This window comes from Delphinus delphis, chromosome 2 (assembly GCF_949987515.2).
Source record: "Delphinus delphis chromosome 2, mDelDel1.2, whole genome shotgun sequence".
NCBI lineage: Eukaryota > Metazoa > Chordata > Mammalia > Artiodactyla > Delphinidae > Delphinus > Delphinus delphis.
The window spans coordinates 100,078,815-100,092,561 of NC_082684.1; the positions used below are offsets into that span (position 1 = coordinate 100,078,815).

The 13,747-nt window shown below is 48.3% G+C and overlaps 1 protein-coding gene and 1 non-coding gene across 3 annotated transcripts in view; both read left to right on the forward strand.

Moving 5' to 3' along the window:
• Positions 1–13,747, forward strand: part of ENTREP2 (endosomal transmembrane epsin interactor 2) — a 361,730-nt gene that overhangs the window by 127,915 nt on the left and 220,068 nt on the right. The gene's annotated exons all lie outside the window — the stretch shown is intronic.
• Positions 495–601, forward strand: LOC132421257 (U6 spliceosomal RNA). Its single transcript, XR_009518545.1, has one exon. It is a non-coding gene; the product is annotated as a U6 spliceosomal RNA (small nuclear RNA).

Sequence of the window (13,747 nt, forward strand, 5' to 3'; positions counted from 1 at the left end):
TTTGGCTCTTGAGATGAACCCTTTCATTTGTTGATGGTTTCTCTGCCTACCCGTGAGCATCACGCATACGATTACGTTGGTTGTATCAATGCCCAATGCCAGGGCACTGGCGGAAAGTGTCACTAATGCCATTTAGGGTACAGTACAGAGTGGACTTTGTGACCCAGGCCGACTTTCCACAGCAGGCAGTCAGAGCTGCCCTGCTTGGTGCCCAGGTACCGATTCTGAGGTTCCTGAAGGAGGTGAATTCCGTATCAGGAGCATCCCTACGTCAGGGCTGAAGGGCTGACGGGTGCCAGCCACAGGGACTCCTGAATGTCCACTGTGTATCTTCACTTCACGTCTGCAAGCCCCCGCTGTTCACGAGGGATGTCTTTTCCTCCCTTTGTGCTGTTTTAAGGAGGGCTTGTGTCCAGACAGAAGAACGATCCACCTGCAGGCCAGTGTTTTTACAAGCACACCTGGTAGCTTAAAATTAGAAAGAAAAGGGTCTTGTGATCACTTCAGCAGCACCTGTACCAAAATTGGAACGATACTGAGATTATTAGCATGGCTTCTGTGCTAGGATGAGATGAAAATTCGTGAAGTGTTCCGTGATTTTGTACACCTGAAATGTATAATATTGTAGGTCAACTATAACTCAATAAAAGAAAGAAAGGAAAGGACCTTGTTACTATATTTATTAAATGGAAAAATTAAATAATTGGAAGTTACATTAGCCTTATTTTTAAGAAACTAAAAAGTTATTCAAGAACCTGGATAAGTTTTTTTTTTTTTTTTAATTTATTTTTTGGCCGCATTGGGTCTTCGTTGCTGCATGTGGGCTTTCTCTAGTTGTGGCGAGCGGGGGCTACTCTTTGTTGTGGTGCGCGGGCTTCTCATCGTGGTGGCTTGTCTTGTTGCTGAGCACGGGCTTTAGGTGCGCGGGCTTCAGTAGTTGTGGCTCGCGTGCTCTAGGGCACATGCTCAGTAGTTGTGGCGCCCGGGCTTAGTTGCTCCGCAGCATGTGGGATCTTCTGGGACCAGGGCTCGAACCCGTGTCCCCTGCATTGGCAGGTGGGTTCTTAACCACTGAGCCACCAGGAAAGCCCCCTGGATACTTTTTGGATGGAATGGGAAGTGGGTGGTAGTGAGGGGACCTCAGCCTGGTAGATCATGAAGCCGTGTGCTGCTCAGAACTCCCCTCACCGTGTGTCTGGCGAGGGGGAGGCACATCTGCTGGGTAGCACAGGTGCTTAGATGTGTTTTAGCCTCATCCAGCCACAGAACGGCTTCTTTTCTCTGTGGAAATCTTCGATGGCTTACTTGATTCAATGTACTTCAAAAGTTGGATTACTTTTCTAATTTGTTGGATCATGGTCCCAACAATGAGATATCACCTCACACCTAACAGAACGGCTATTGTCAAAAAGGCAAGAAATAACCAGTGTTGACAAGGATGTGGAGAAAAGGGAACCCTCGTGCACTGTTGGTGGGAATGTAACTTGGTGCAGCCACGATGGAAAACAGTATGGAGGTTCCTTGAAAAACTAAAAATAGAGTTGCCATATGATTCAGCAGTCCCACTCCGGGACATGTATCCAAAGAAAACCCATAATTCGAAAGGACATATTCACCCCAATGTTCATTGCAGCACTATTTACAGCAGCCAGGACATGGAAGCAACCTAAATGTCCAACGACAGAGGAATGGATAAAGAAGATGTGGTATGTACCTACAATGGAATACTACTCAGCCATAAAAAAGAATGAAGTTTTGCCATTTGTAACAACATGGATGGATATGGAGGGTATTGTGCTAAGTGAAATAAGTCAGACAAATTCTGTATGTTTCCACTGATATGTGGAACCTAAAAAATAATTTTAAATTATTTGACTTGTGTTTCCAGTTACAGAAGGAGTTTATGCTTATTGTAAGAATTTGTGGTTGGCAGAATAATAACCACCACCACCACCACCCCCGACAGGCGTGCACATCTTAATCCTGGGGACCTTTCAGGTTATGCGACAAAGGGGGTGTGGATGGAGTTAAAGTTGCTAATCAGCTGACCTTGAGAAGACAGATTGCCCGGCCTTATCTGGCTGAGCCCAGCGTCCTTCTAAGTGGAAGAGGGAGACAGAAGAGGAGAGCTGGAAGGAGATGTGGCTACGGTGAGGGGTCAGAGAGAGACCACACAGCTGGCTTTGCGGATGGAGGAAGGGGCTGTGAGCCAAGGAGTGTGGGAAGAAGCTGGAAAAGGCCAGGGAATGGATTCATCCCAGAGCCTCCAAAAAGGACGCAGCCCTACTGGCACCTTGATTTCGGCCTAGTGAGACCCGTGTCTGGCTTCTAACCTACAGAACTGTAAGATGACAAATTTGTGTAGCTTTGAGCTGCTGACTTTGCAGTAATTTGTCACAGCAGCCATAGAGAAGGAGGACGGAAGTGAAACAATATGAACTGTAAAGAAAAGGCTGATCCTACCCTCTCCCCATCTCATGGAGCCACTGGGGACCCAGGCTCTTCCTCTCTCTGCCTGCCACTTTCAGCATTGGGCTCTGCCCCACGCTTCTGGTCTCAGGGTTACAGCAGCGTGACCTCCTATCCCCACCATATGTCTGTCTGCTGGGCAGCGAGACCTGGAAACAGAAAGCACCTGTTTCAGGGAAGAAAAAGTCTTCAAAGTGCCGCATAGCAGACTTCCACATGCATCTCTTTAGCCAGAACGGGGTCACACAGCCACCCCAGGCGAAGGTGGTCTGGTGGTCTGGGAAAGCAGTGCTTGTTGGACGCATTGGCTCCCAAGCAGATGGGTCCTCTGTGAGGATAGAGGCGGGGGGGGGTCAGCATCGGTCCACAGCTTTGTCTTCCATGGTCTTAGAGGTCCAGCACATCCGTACTTCAACCTTGTTGGTGCTACGGTCCCTCCCTTCTCTAGAGTCAAGGTCTCGGCCTAGGAGTGGTCAGTACAGGACCACGTGTCCTCTTTTCAGAGATGTGTTGCCTCTCTAGTCGTCTTCACTCGGGTTGGCGTTAGGTCATGCATTCCACACCTGGTCATCCTGCTGTCATTGAGTGAGGAACACCCAATCAGAGCCGTGGCCTTGCCCCGAGGCTGTTTTGGTTTTTTTTTAATTAATTAATTTATTTATGGCTGTGTTGGGTCCTCGCTTCTGTGTGAGGGCCTTCTCTAGTTGCGGCAAGTGGGGGCCACTCTTCATCGCGGTGCGCGGGCCTCTCACTATCGCTGCCTCTCCTGTTCTCTGCGGAGCACAGGCTCCCGACGCGCAGGCTCAGTAATTGTGGCTCATGGGCCCAGTTGCTCCGTGGCATGTGGGATCCTCCCAGACCAGGGCCCGAACCTGTGTCCCCTGCATTGGCAGGCAGACCCTCAACCACTGCGCCACCAGGGAAGCCCCCCAAGGCTGTTTTGAGGGTCTAACAGATGTCGACTTGGTCCTGCTCCTTGGTTCTTCCTAACTCACTCATTCCCAGGGCAGAGCTTCTTCCCTGCGTTTCTGGTGTTTGGGAATGCGGTGGGCATGCTCGAGACCCCAGCACAGGGAGAAGGTCTTGGTCCGGGGGAGAGCTGGTCAGAACCTCGGCTCCCCTGTGTGCACTGGTGGCCTCGGCCGTGTCTGCAGGATGCCCACGACAGTGGCTGCCGGGGACCCCTTCGCTCTGACCTGTGTAGCACAGGGGGGCTGGTGAGCAGCCACCCCTGAGGGATGACCGTGGGAACAGCGACAGCTGTAAAGGCCACCAGAACCTCTGCCCCCTTTAGGCCCAGAAGTGCGGTGGGGCCTCCCAGTTACCAGAACCTATGTCTACACTCTGTTCCTAAGTGGATGAGAACGCGAGGTGTGTCTCCTCCCAGATGCTGCCCTGGTTTGAAAGGGCTGCTGGGGAGAGGGGGTTGGTCACCACCCGTGGTTTCTGTCTGGCCTGGACCCAGGCTGCTGCCCTGACTGTGCCGTCCTGTGAGTGCACACCTGTGTGGCCACCGGGGCCTGTTTTGCTGAAAATCAGGACAAACTGCTGAGAAGAACCAGTTCTCTCGAGAAGAGCCCGCTGCTGACTGTGGCCCAGAGTTCCCTGTCTTTGATATTACAAATGAAATACGATTTTTTCAAGAAGAAACATTCTAATCAGGGCTGGGTTCCAGGGGTTGTTTTTCACAGCTGGTAGAGCACAGCCTTCCAGGTTAGTGGGGGACTTGTTGGGGCAGCTACTGGCCTTTACCCAATGCCCCAGGGGGGCCCCGCGTACCTGGTTTGGACAGTCATCTCCCCACGCCAACGTTCACAGGGTTTGTCTGATTTATATAAGGTTTACCTGGAGACATGGATGCATCCTATTCTGAACGCATCCTGCCCCTTTCTTCTTTTTTTTTTTTGTGGTACGCAGGCCTCTCACTGCTGTGGCCCCTCCCGTTGCGGAGCACAGGCTCCGGACACGCAGGCTCAGCGGCCATGGCTCACGGGCCCAGCCGCTCTGCGGCATGTGGGATCTTCCTGGAACAGGGCATGAACCCGCGTTCCCTGCATCGGTAGGCGGACTCTCAACCACTGTGCCACCTGGGAAGCCCCCTGCCCCTTTCTTGACAGTGGATCCGCACTGGGGAGATGGGGTGATCACCAGGTGCAAACGCTTCCATCAGGACCCAGACGGGGAGTTTTTTCTTGCCGTGAGCGCTTCCATTATCCCAGGTTGTCAAGGTTGAGATGAAAAGATAAAATCTGTATCTTGATGACCTCGTGTGTCAGTAGCTGTTTCTAAGTCTAATGTATTTCCATGGACAGCAATCTCTACAGTGTGACATTCACCGTCTACTGAGCTCTGTGTGCCCCGTCCCCTGCGCCGTGGGTGTCCTGATCCCTCTCACCTCACTCAGCTCTTCCCTGCTTTCCCTGTAGCTCCTGACATACCATATAACTTATTTATCAGGTCCATTGCTTTGTCGCTTCCTGCCCAGCTGTGTGCTCCCTGAGGGCAGGGATCTTTGTCTTTTTCCTTGGTGTGCCCCTGGCCCCTTCAACACTGCTGCTTGGTTCTCAGTAAATACGAGTGAATGAATGGAATTTGAGGCAAAAATGATCTGACCCAGGGACTTCTGGCTGGGTCCTGTCTTCCCATAGATGTGCTGGAGGCTTCACTGTGGAGAAAATGCAGAGCATCTTGTGCCTGAGGGAGCCGAGGGCTCTTTCCAGAGGGGTAAGGGTGGCCGGTCCCCGAGGATGAGGCTCCATCATTTCTGAGCGGGAGCCCCGGGAGCCAGCGCCTGGCTCACCCTCTCTTGTCCTCGTTTAGTGATGAACCACATGGCGGGAGTGGCCACTCCCCCAGCCTCGTCCTGGAGGGAGGACAGCGTGAACCTGAGCCACTGCAATCCCCGGGGACTGATCGGGAGGTGGGAAATGGGTTGTTATTCCTATAAACCACTGAGATTTTGAGTCAAATGAACAACTGTGAGACAAGAGAGGTTTTTAGAACGAGGAACACAGATGTTGGAGAGGGAATGGTGTTGGTGTTGTCTGTGTCGAGTTTGAGAGTCCGGGGGGGATCCATGTGTAAGTGGGATGAGCACATGGTGAGAGTGTCCGGAGCTCAGCAGAGGCCCAGGCTGGAGACGGTGCCTCGGAGCCATTGCCACAGAAAGAGCAGGGGGCCAAGAGGGTGCCTGAGCTCCCCTGCTCTCCTGGGAAGCTAGCGAGGGACAGAACCCCGAGGGACCATCATGTGACACTGCCAGGAAAGAAAGCAAGGAAGAATCACTGGAGATGGTGACAGACAGTCAGGAAGCAACATAGGATGATTTGGGGGACTCGATGAGATGGTCTCTTGTGAACACTGACCGGCACGGTGCCTGGCAGTGGGAGCAGGTGGCCCACAAACAGCTGTGCGAGCATGGGATACACACGTGTGTATTCATAAATGCGTGCCTTATTTATAAAGTGTGTTCACACCCACACACCCACACACAACTGTCTCTCAGGGATCGCGGGGAAGAGCCAAGGCAGCAGTGGGTTTGCAGCTGTGGAACTGGCTAAACAGCGTCAAATTCTACTGATTTCTGAGAGTGGTCCGTTGGCTTGGGCAGTTGGGTTATGAGTCACTTAGTGTGGGCCACCAGCATGCACCCACAGCACTCTTTTCATCGTCCCAAACAGACGCTCTGCACCTGTTAAACACTAACTCTCCATTCTCCCCTCCCCCCAGCCCCCGGCAACTACCGTTTTACTTTCTGTCTCTTGGAATTTGACTGTTCTAGGGGCCTCATATAAGTGGACTCATTTAATGTTTGTCCTTTTGTGTCTCGCTTATTTCACTGGGGATAATGTCCTTAAGATTCATCCACGCTGTAGCAGGTGTCAGTGTTCCCTTCCTTTTTAAGGCTGAATAATATTCTGCGGTATGGATAGACCACATTTTGTTTATCCATTTATCTGTCGATGGACACTTGGGATGCATCCACAGTTTAGCTGTGATGGATAATGCTGCAAGGGACATGGGTGGACGAATACCTTTCCAAGACCCTGCTTCCACTGCCCTTGGATATATACCTAGGAGTGGAGTTGCTGGGTCATATGGTAATCCTGTGTTTAATTATTTGAGGAACCAGGGGAAGGTTAGTTTTTTGGATGGGGGGACGGTCTGTGTGCTGATGGGTGGAAGGGCGCAGCAGAGAGGCTGAGGGACGTGGGAAGGGATGGAGCCGACCCTGGAGGAGAGGGGTGTGGGGTTCAGGAAGATGGGGGGTAGGGAGCAGTGATGGGGGCTCTGAGGATGGTGGAGGGGAGCAGGCAGGGAGAGCCCTTGTGTCCAGGGCCGCCCTGCCCCATAGTGACAGGCCTGGGTGACTTGGTGTGGCTGGGGAACAGGGATGTGAAAAATGGCAGCTGAGTTATTTTTTGGAAACTGGATATTTATGGTGACACCACTCGTCCCAGTTTTGTACTTTTCTCCAGTCAGATTTGGAAACTTGGGGGTGATCTTTTTCAACATGTTAATGTTCGAAAGTGGTGGTATGATTATATAGATGAAACGGTAACTTGAGGTTACTTCAGAAAATTTTATGATTAATGCATAATATTCTGTTCTAGGCAGGGTAAAAGTGTTCTCAGTACATATAGTACTCTGTGCGAAGTGACATGCATGTTAGCTGCACCAGGTGTTAAAACAAGAAAAGGAAATTACGTCACAGCTATAACAATTATTTAATGCGGTGGGGAAGATGTGTTCAGAAATCAGTTTTTAAGAACTAGAGTGTTTGTTTTGGGTTTTTTTTGCGGTACGCGGGCCTCTCACTGTTGTGGCCTCTCCCGTTGTGGAGCACAAGCTCCGGACGCATAGGCTCAGCAGCCATGGCTCACAGGCCCAGCCGCTCCGCAGCATGTGGGATCTTCCCGGACCGGGACACGAACCCGTGTCCCCTGCATCGGCAGGCAGACTCTCAACCACTGTGCCACCAGGGAAGCCCAGAACTAGGATGTTTTATGATTTCATTGTAGGAAGTTCAAAAACAGGCAAAGCTCATCGATGGTGGTAGAAATCCCAGCAACAGTGGTTGCCTGTGAGGGTTAAAACTGGGAAGGGCACAGGAGAACTTCCCGGGGTGGCGGAAACGCTCCTGTCTTGATCGGGATGTTAGTTACAGGGTGTATGTATCTGTCAAACCTTATACATACTTGTATTCCTGTGGTCTGTGAATTTCACTGTGTGTAAATTTTACCACAATAAAAAAATTGTGGCATAAAATAATCCCATAGTGTTATGATACCTTCTCAGGGAATTAGACACACCAACAGAAATGAGAACAATGGCTTTTAAGGGGTGTTATAGCCACAAATCCAAACTGTCTGCAAGGTAGAAATTCCTTGGAAATCTATTGAGTTCAAGGTCAGTATTATGTGGCATGAAACAGGACCTTAGAAATTAATTTCTGTGGGGAGGTAGAGAATGTTTTATGTGTGTGTGCAGACATAGATACACACACACGAACGTATATGTGTCTCAACCTGCTGGTATAGTTACCACACATGAAATCATAAAAATCACAGTCATACAGCATTTATACAGTGTTATGGGCTGAGTTGTATCCCTGTAAAAGTTCGTATGTTGAAAGCATAACACCCCATACATTCAGAACAGGACTGAATTTCCAGATAGGGTCTTTAAGGAGATAATTAAGGAAGAACGAGATCATCAGAGTCAGCCTTCATGTAATCTGACTGGTGTCCTTAAGAGAAGAAGAGATTAGGACACACATACAGAGGGAGACCATCGGAGGACATGGAGAGGACAGCCGTCTGCAAGGCAAGGGGAGAGGCCTCAGGAGACACCAGCCCGCTGACCCCGTGATGTCAGACCTCCAGCCCCCAGCCTGTGCTGCTCTGCTATCCACATGGCTGTCAGCATCTTTGTCTCCTTTGACCCCATTCGTAACATCCCATGGGGAAGGCAGGGCAGATGGTAACTGAGGCCTCAGGTAGAATTAGGTGGCAGAGCTCACTTTGGTCATTTTGCACCAACTCCCGTTGACCCTCTCACGGGGCAGGGTAGCTACTTCCGGTTGACATCTCACTCAGTCAGGACGTTTTGTAATATCCGGAAATTTGAAAGGATATGTGCACTGAGGTTCTTGCGGCTCAAGACAGACCTAGGTGCCAGATCAACATTCATGAATTTTATTTCTGTTTTTAATTCTTATCAACAGTTGGCCTTTATCTCGTGCTCCTTGGGTTTTGCGGTGTTAGAGCAGCAGTGTGTGAAGCCTGGGGAAATCGCATCCTCCTCTGGGCACTGACTGGTCCAAGGACTCTGCCACCAAGGGCATAGCCACGCCACACACAGCCCTTAGAGTCTTCCACGTGTAAGGGATTAGATATGTTTACTATGATTGAAAAGCACTACGGTGGCATCCTAAATACTGAAGAGCATAAAATGGAAAGTCAAAGTTTCTCGCCTTATTCTTGCAGCCCCAGTCCTATTTCTGGTTCTCAGGGTCAGGTTTTAGTTCCTTTGCTTGTTGCCTGCATGAATGTAAATCATAGGCTTACATTGCTCTTTTTGATATATTATTTTTAAAATTAAAGTGGACTTCAAGCATACAAAATGGGTCCAACCCTAATCCTTTTATTCATACACACTCTCTCACCATTGCATGCATGGCCAACCTTATTAAATTCGTTATTATTTTTAGAAACATAAGAAGTACTTATAAAACCCACCACTGCAGTCAAAATGGGTCCTTCACAATAGGACCCATTTAACCCCCTGCTTCTCCCCACTCAGGTTAACGCACTGCCTGAATCTTATCTAATTCCCTCACTTTCCTTTTTATATAATCTTACTGTATCTATATATGCTAAAAAGTATGTTTTTACTTTGGTTGTTTTTACCTTTTTAAAAAGAGTACCACTCTGTATTTCATCTTTTTGGACTAACCTTTTTCCACTTAATAGTATTTTGTTAAAGTTCCTTCGTGTTGTGTGAGTGCTGTAATTACACATTTTGACTGTGCTGTGACAACATCACCTGCTCCCCATGGATGGACATTTGAGCCGTTTGCCGGTTGTTGCTGTTGTGAACATTCTCATTCTCATTTCTGGTGCACATGTTCAAGAGTTTTTTTCTGGGTTATAAACCCAAGAGTCAGACCCTGGGCATAAGGTGTGTGGATGGTCAATGCTATCAGGTAACGCTCAACTCTTTTTCAGAGCAATCCCTCTGTTTACATTCTCCCTCCCTCCCCACTCAATCCTCCTGTGTCTTGATCTTACAGATCCTTGCTCTCTCCAGCCCTGAGCATTGTCAGAGTTCAAAGATTGTTCCCAGTGAGATGAGTGTAAAATGATCCTTGACCTGTGTTTCTCTGGTCACTCTGACTTTCACTACCTGTTCACGTGTCTGGTGGCCACAGGGATGTATGGACCTCGACTGTCTCTATGGGTCCCCTGCTCTGACCTCATATTTTCTCTTGTTTATAATTTATATTTCTTCTCGTGATGATTTTATGACTTTAAATCGTGAATTTAAACTTCTCTAATGTGGTGCACTGTCTTAGGACAGGATCTCTTGGGTGAAAGAGGAAGTCCGGCCTCCCTCACCTGTCCCTTTACCTCCCAACTGCTGTCACCTGGGCCTTTGCCTTTGTATTTCAGCTCTCGTGCTTGTCTATACATAGATTCTAAAATTTGAAAACCAGCTGACCTCATTTTTGGCAAATGATTGTGTGCTTGTTATTCACCATAGAACCAAACTCCAAGGTGGACCGTACCTTTGCTGCCCTAAGGAGAATTGTTCATATATCAGGGCCGAGTTCCCAAACACTTCACCCAGCTGCCCCCAAGGTTACCATCTCACGAAACCATGATAAATTGGTGAAAAGTAAACATTAACATTGCTATCAGCTAATCTACAGACTTTATTTGGATTTCACTAGTTTTCCCACTGACAACCTTTTTTGTTCCAGGATCCAATCCTGGGTACATGCATCATTTAATCATCATGTCTCTTTTGACCCCTCTAATCTAGGATATTTCCTCAGCCTTTCCTTGTTTCTCATGACCTTGACACTTTTGAAGAATACTGGTCAGGCATTTTGTAGAACGTCCCTCAGTGTGGGTTTGTCTGATGTTTTCTCATTATCAGGATGGGGTTATGCGTGGAGGGAAAAATACCACAGAGGTGAGGTACTCTTCTCATTGCCTCATATGATGCTATCGACGCCTGACTTATTGCTGGTGATGTTATCAGTCTGTGTCCGTCTCTCTTGATCCGCTGGTCAAGGTGGTGCAGTTTTCTCCACTGCAGAGTCACCATCCTTCCCCTCCCCGAACTCTAGTCATTAGGAGCCGGTAACCAAATCCAGGCTACACTCGATGGGGGAGGGTTAAGCTCCACCTCCTAGAGGTCCTTCCAGGAGGACCTGGTGAAGAAATTTGTGGACATACGTTAAAACCACAGTAATGAATAAATATTCTGGGGGAGATACTTTGAGGCAATGTAAGTATCCTGTTTCTCCGTGAAGTTTCGACCACTGACGAGCATTCTTGAGCGGATCTTGGCCTCGGCAATCATCACTGTGGAGTTCTGGTGGTGACTTCCTAGTTCCCGTCTTTCTTTTACAATTTTTATTTGGAATTCTTCTTTAAGGAAGATTTGTCACTTCTGAGTAAATATATTTACTTATTAAACTTATGTATTCATTGTGTAAATGTGTTTATTCAGTCATTTGAGATATCAATATGGACTCGGATATTTATCTTATTTCTTATGTTATAATTCAATACTGTGGTTGTTTACTTTGTTGCTCAAATTGTTCTTTCTTTAGCCACTTGGCTCCTGTGTCTCTTTAACACAGTGTTTTCCCATCAACTCCCCCCCCCCCCCCCCCCCCGCCGCCCTTATTTTTAGCACTTCCTTATTTTCTACCACTACAAGATGCTTCAGGCGCATCTTACATTTTCCCTGCCCCAGCCCTGTGATCAGGCATTTATCCTTTTTTCTGGAGAGGGGCATTAGAAACCACAGTCTGGGTCCTAGTTACTAATGAGGTATCATTGCTTCTAGGCCATCTTAGGGGACAGAACTAGGAAATAAATGTATAGTCAGTTCTCAGTATTTGGGATAGTTTTGTTTTATAAAGCTGCCCTGAACACTGGATTGGTAAACTCTGAACCATTGCTTCTGGGGGAAATTCAGGGTTAGGTTCCTGAGGCCATGGCCACAACATTTTTGTCAACCGGTCAATACATAACCATGTGTTATGTGTGTTTCTGTTTAAAGGCATCGTATTTAACATGTATTGTTGATTCATTTTTTAATCAACTCCCACATCAAAGCAGTACTTTATTTTGTAAATTTTGACCCATTATTACTCCCACGTTAATGGTCCTTTTAGCTCTCAAGTGTACAAGGTGAAGATAAAATTTAGTTCAATGGGGTTGCACCTGGAGAATTAACATTGAACTCACAACCCACAGCACTGTGACCCAGGCCTAAAGGACACACGCATTTTCTCTGTAAGGCACATCACAGCCTTCTTTTTTTTTTTTTCAGTACTCGGGCCTCTCACTGTTGTGGCCTCTCCCATTGCAGAGCACAGGCTCAGCGGCCATGGCTCACAGGCCTAGTCGCTCCGCGGCATGTGGGATCTTCCCGGACCGGGGCACGAACCCGTGTCCCCTGCATCGGCAGGCAGACTCTCAACCACTGCGCCACCAGGGAAGCCCACATCACAGCCTTCTTGCACTTAGGACACTAGATGGCCCTTCCGAACTATGCTTGGGGGCCGTTTTGAACAATGAAATCACCAACAAAAAATGCAAAAACCATGGCACTAAGTAGATGGTGAAAAGGACACTTGTTTACAGCGTGAGCTGAAACACAAAGGCAGAGCCTTGTTTGACCTCAGCTGGGACCTTGTGCATCGGGCAATTCAAATTATCTGATGCTCTGTGCACATGTGGGACTGCAAGTGGCTATGAAAGCACCTTGAGTCTTGATTTGGGGGTTACAAATAAATTTTAGGGGGTGAGTGAATTTGCAGATATGGAATCCGCAAACGATGAGGGATGACTGTACGTATATTAACCCAGATGTAACATTTCTGTATTTCTGTGTTTATCTATGTCTGTCAGTCTGTGTCTGTCTCTCTTAAGCTAAACTGAGTTTGTTCATACTGATATTTCCAACTGTAGCCCAGCCTCACAGCGTTCAATCTAGGTTTCAGTCCCCCCTTACTTATTTGTATCTTATTTCTCTGGCTCATTAAATCCCTTTCCTCGAATAAAGTCCCCCATTTTTTATTTTGGTGACAGCAATTCATTGAAGAGATCTGTAGACACAGATCTACAGTTGACCTGTAGACACACATTCTGGGTGTGTCTGGTTGCTTCCTCATGGTGCTGTTTGGCCTGTTCCTCTATCTCATGAAATGCATTTGAATCTTCCAAGTCCATTCTCCCCTGTAGGCGGGTTGCCTCTGTGATCTTTATAAGGGGGGCCGTCGTAGGGGTGGGACTGTGAGGCTCTCCCCTTCATTACGTCTGTAATCTCACTGCTGCCCATGGGGCTGTGGGCTATTTCCCTTTATTTACTTATTTATTTATTTTTTGGCTGCATTGGGTCTTTGTTGCTGCATGTGGACTTTCTCTAGTTGCAGCAAGGGGGGCTACTCTTCATTGTGGTGCACAGGCTTCTATTGTGGTGGCTTCTCTTGTTGCGGAGCATGGGCTCTAGGTGCACAGGCTTCAGTAGCTGCAACACGCGGGCTCAGCAGTTGCAGCCCGTGGGCCCTAGAGTGTGTGGGCTCAGTAGTTGCGGCACGTGGGCTCAGTAGTCGTGGCTCGCGGGCTCTAGAGCGCAGGCTCAGTAGTTGTGGCACATGGGCTTAGTTGCTCTGCAGCATGTGGGATCTTCCCAGACCAGGGATCAAATCCATGTCCCCTGCATTGGCAGGTGGATTCTTAACCACTGCACCACCAGGGAATTCCTGTCATCTCCCTTTTCAAAGATGAAAACACCAAGTTCAGCTTGTTATGTGTACATCTACACAGATGCTCAAGGCCAGATCAGGGTTTGGATCCAGGTCTGCTGTGTTCAAGGCTGTACTGATCCCGGTGTCCAGCTCTGCTCTTAGAGCTTCTGAGTTTGACTCTCCAGGACGGGGCCTTGGCAGCTGTATTTTCGACTTGCTAGCTAGGGGACTCTGGCTTTTAAATTTTGTATTGAATTCTTGTTGACTTTCACTCCTTGTTCCTAC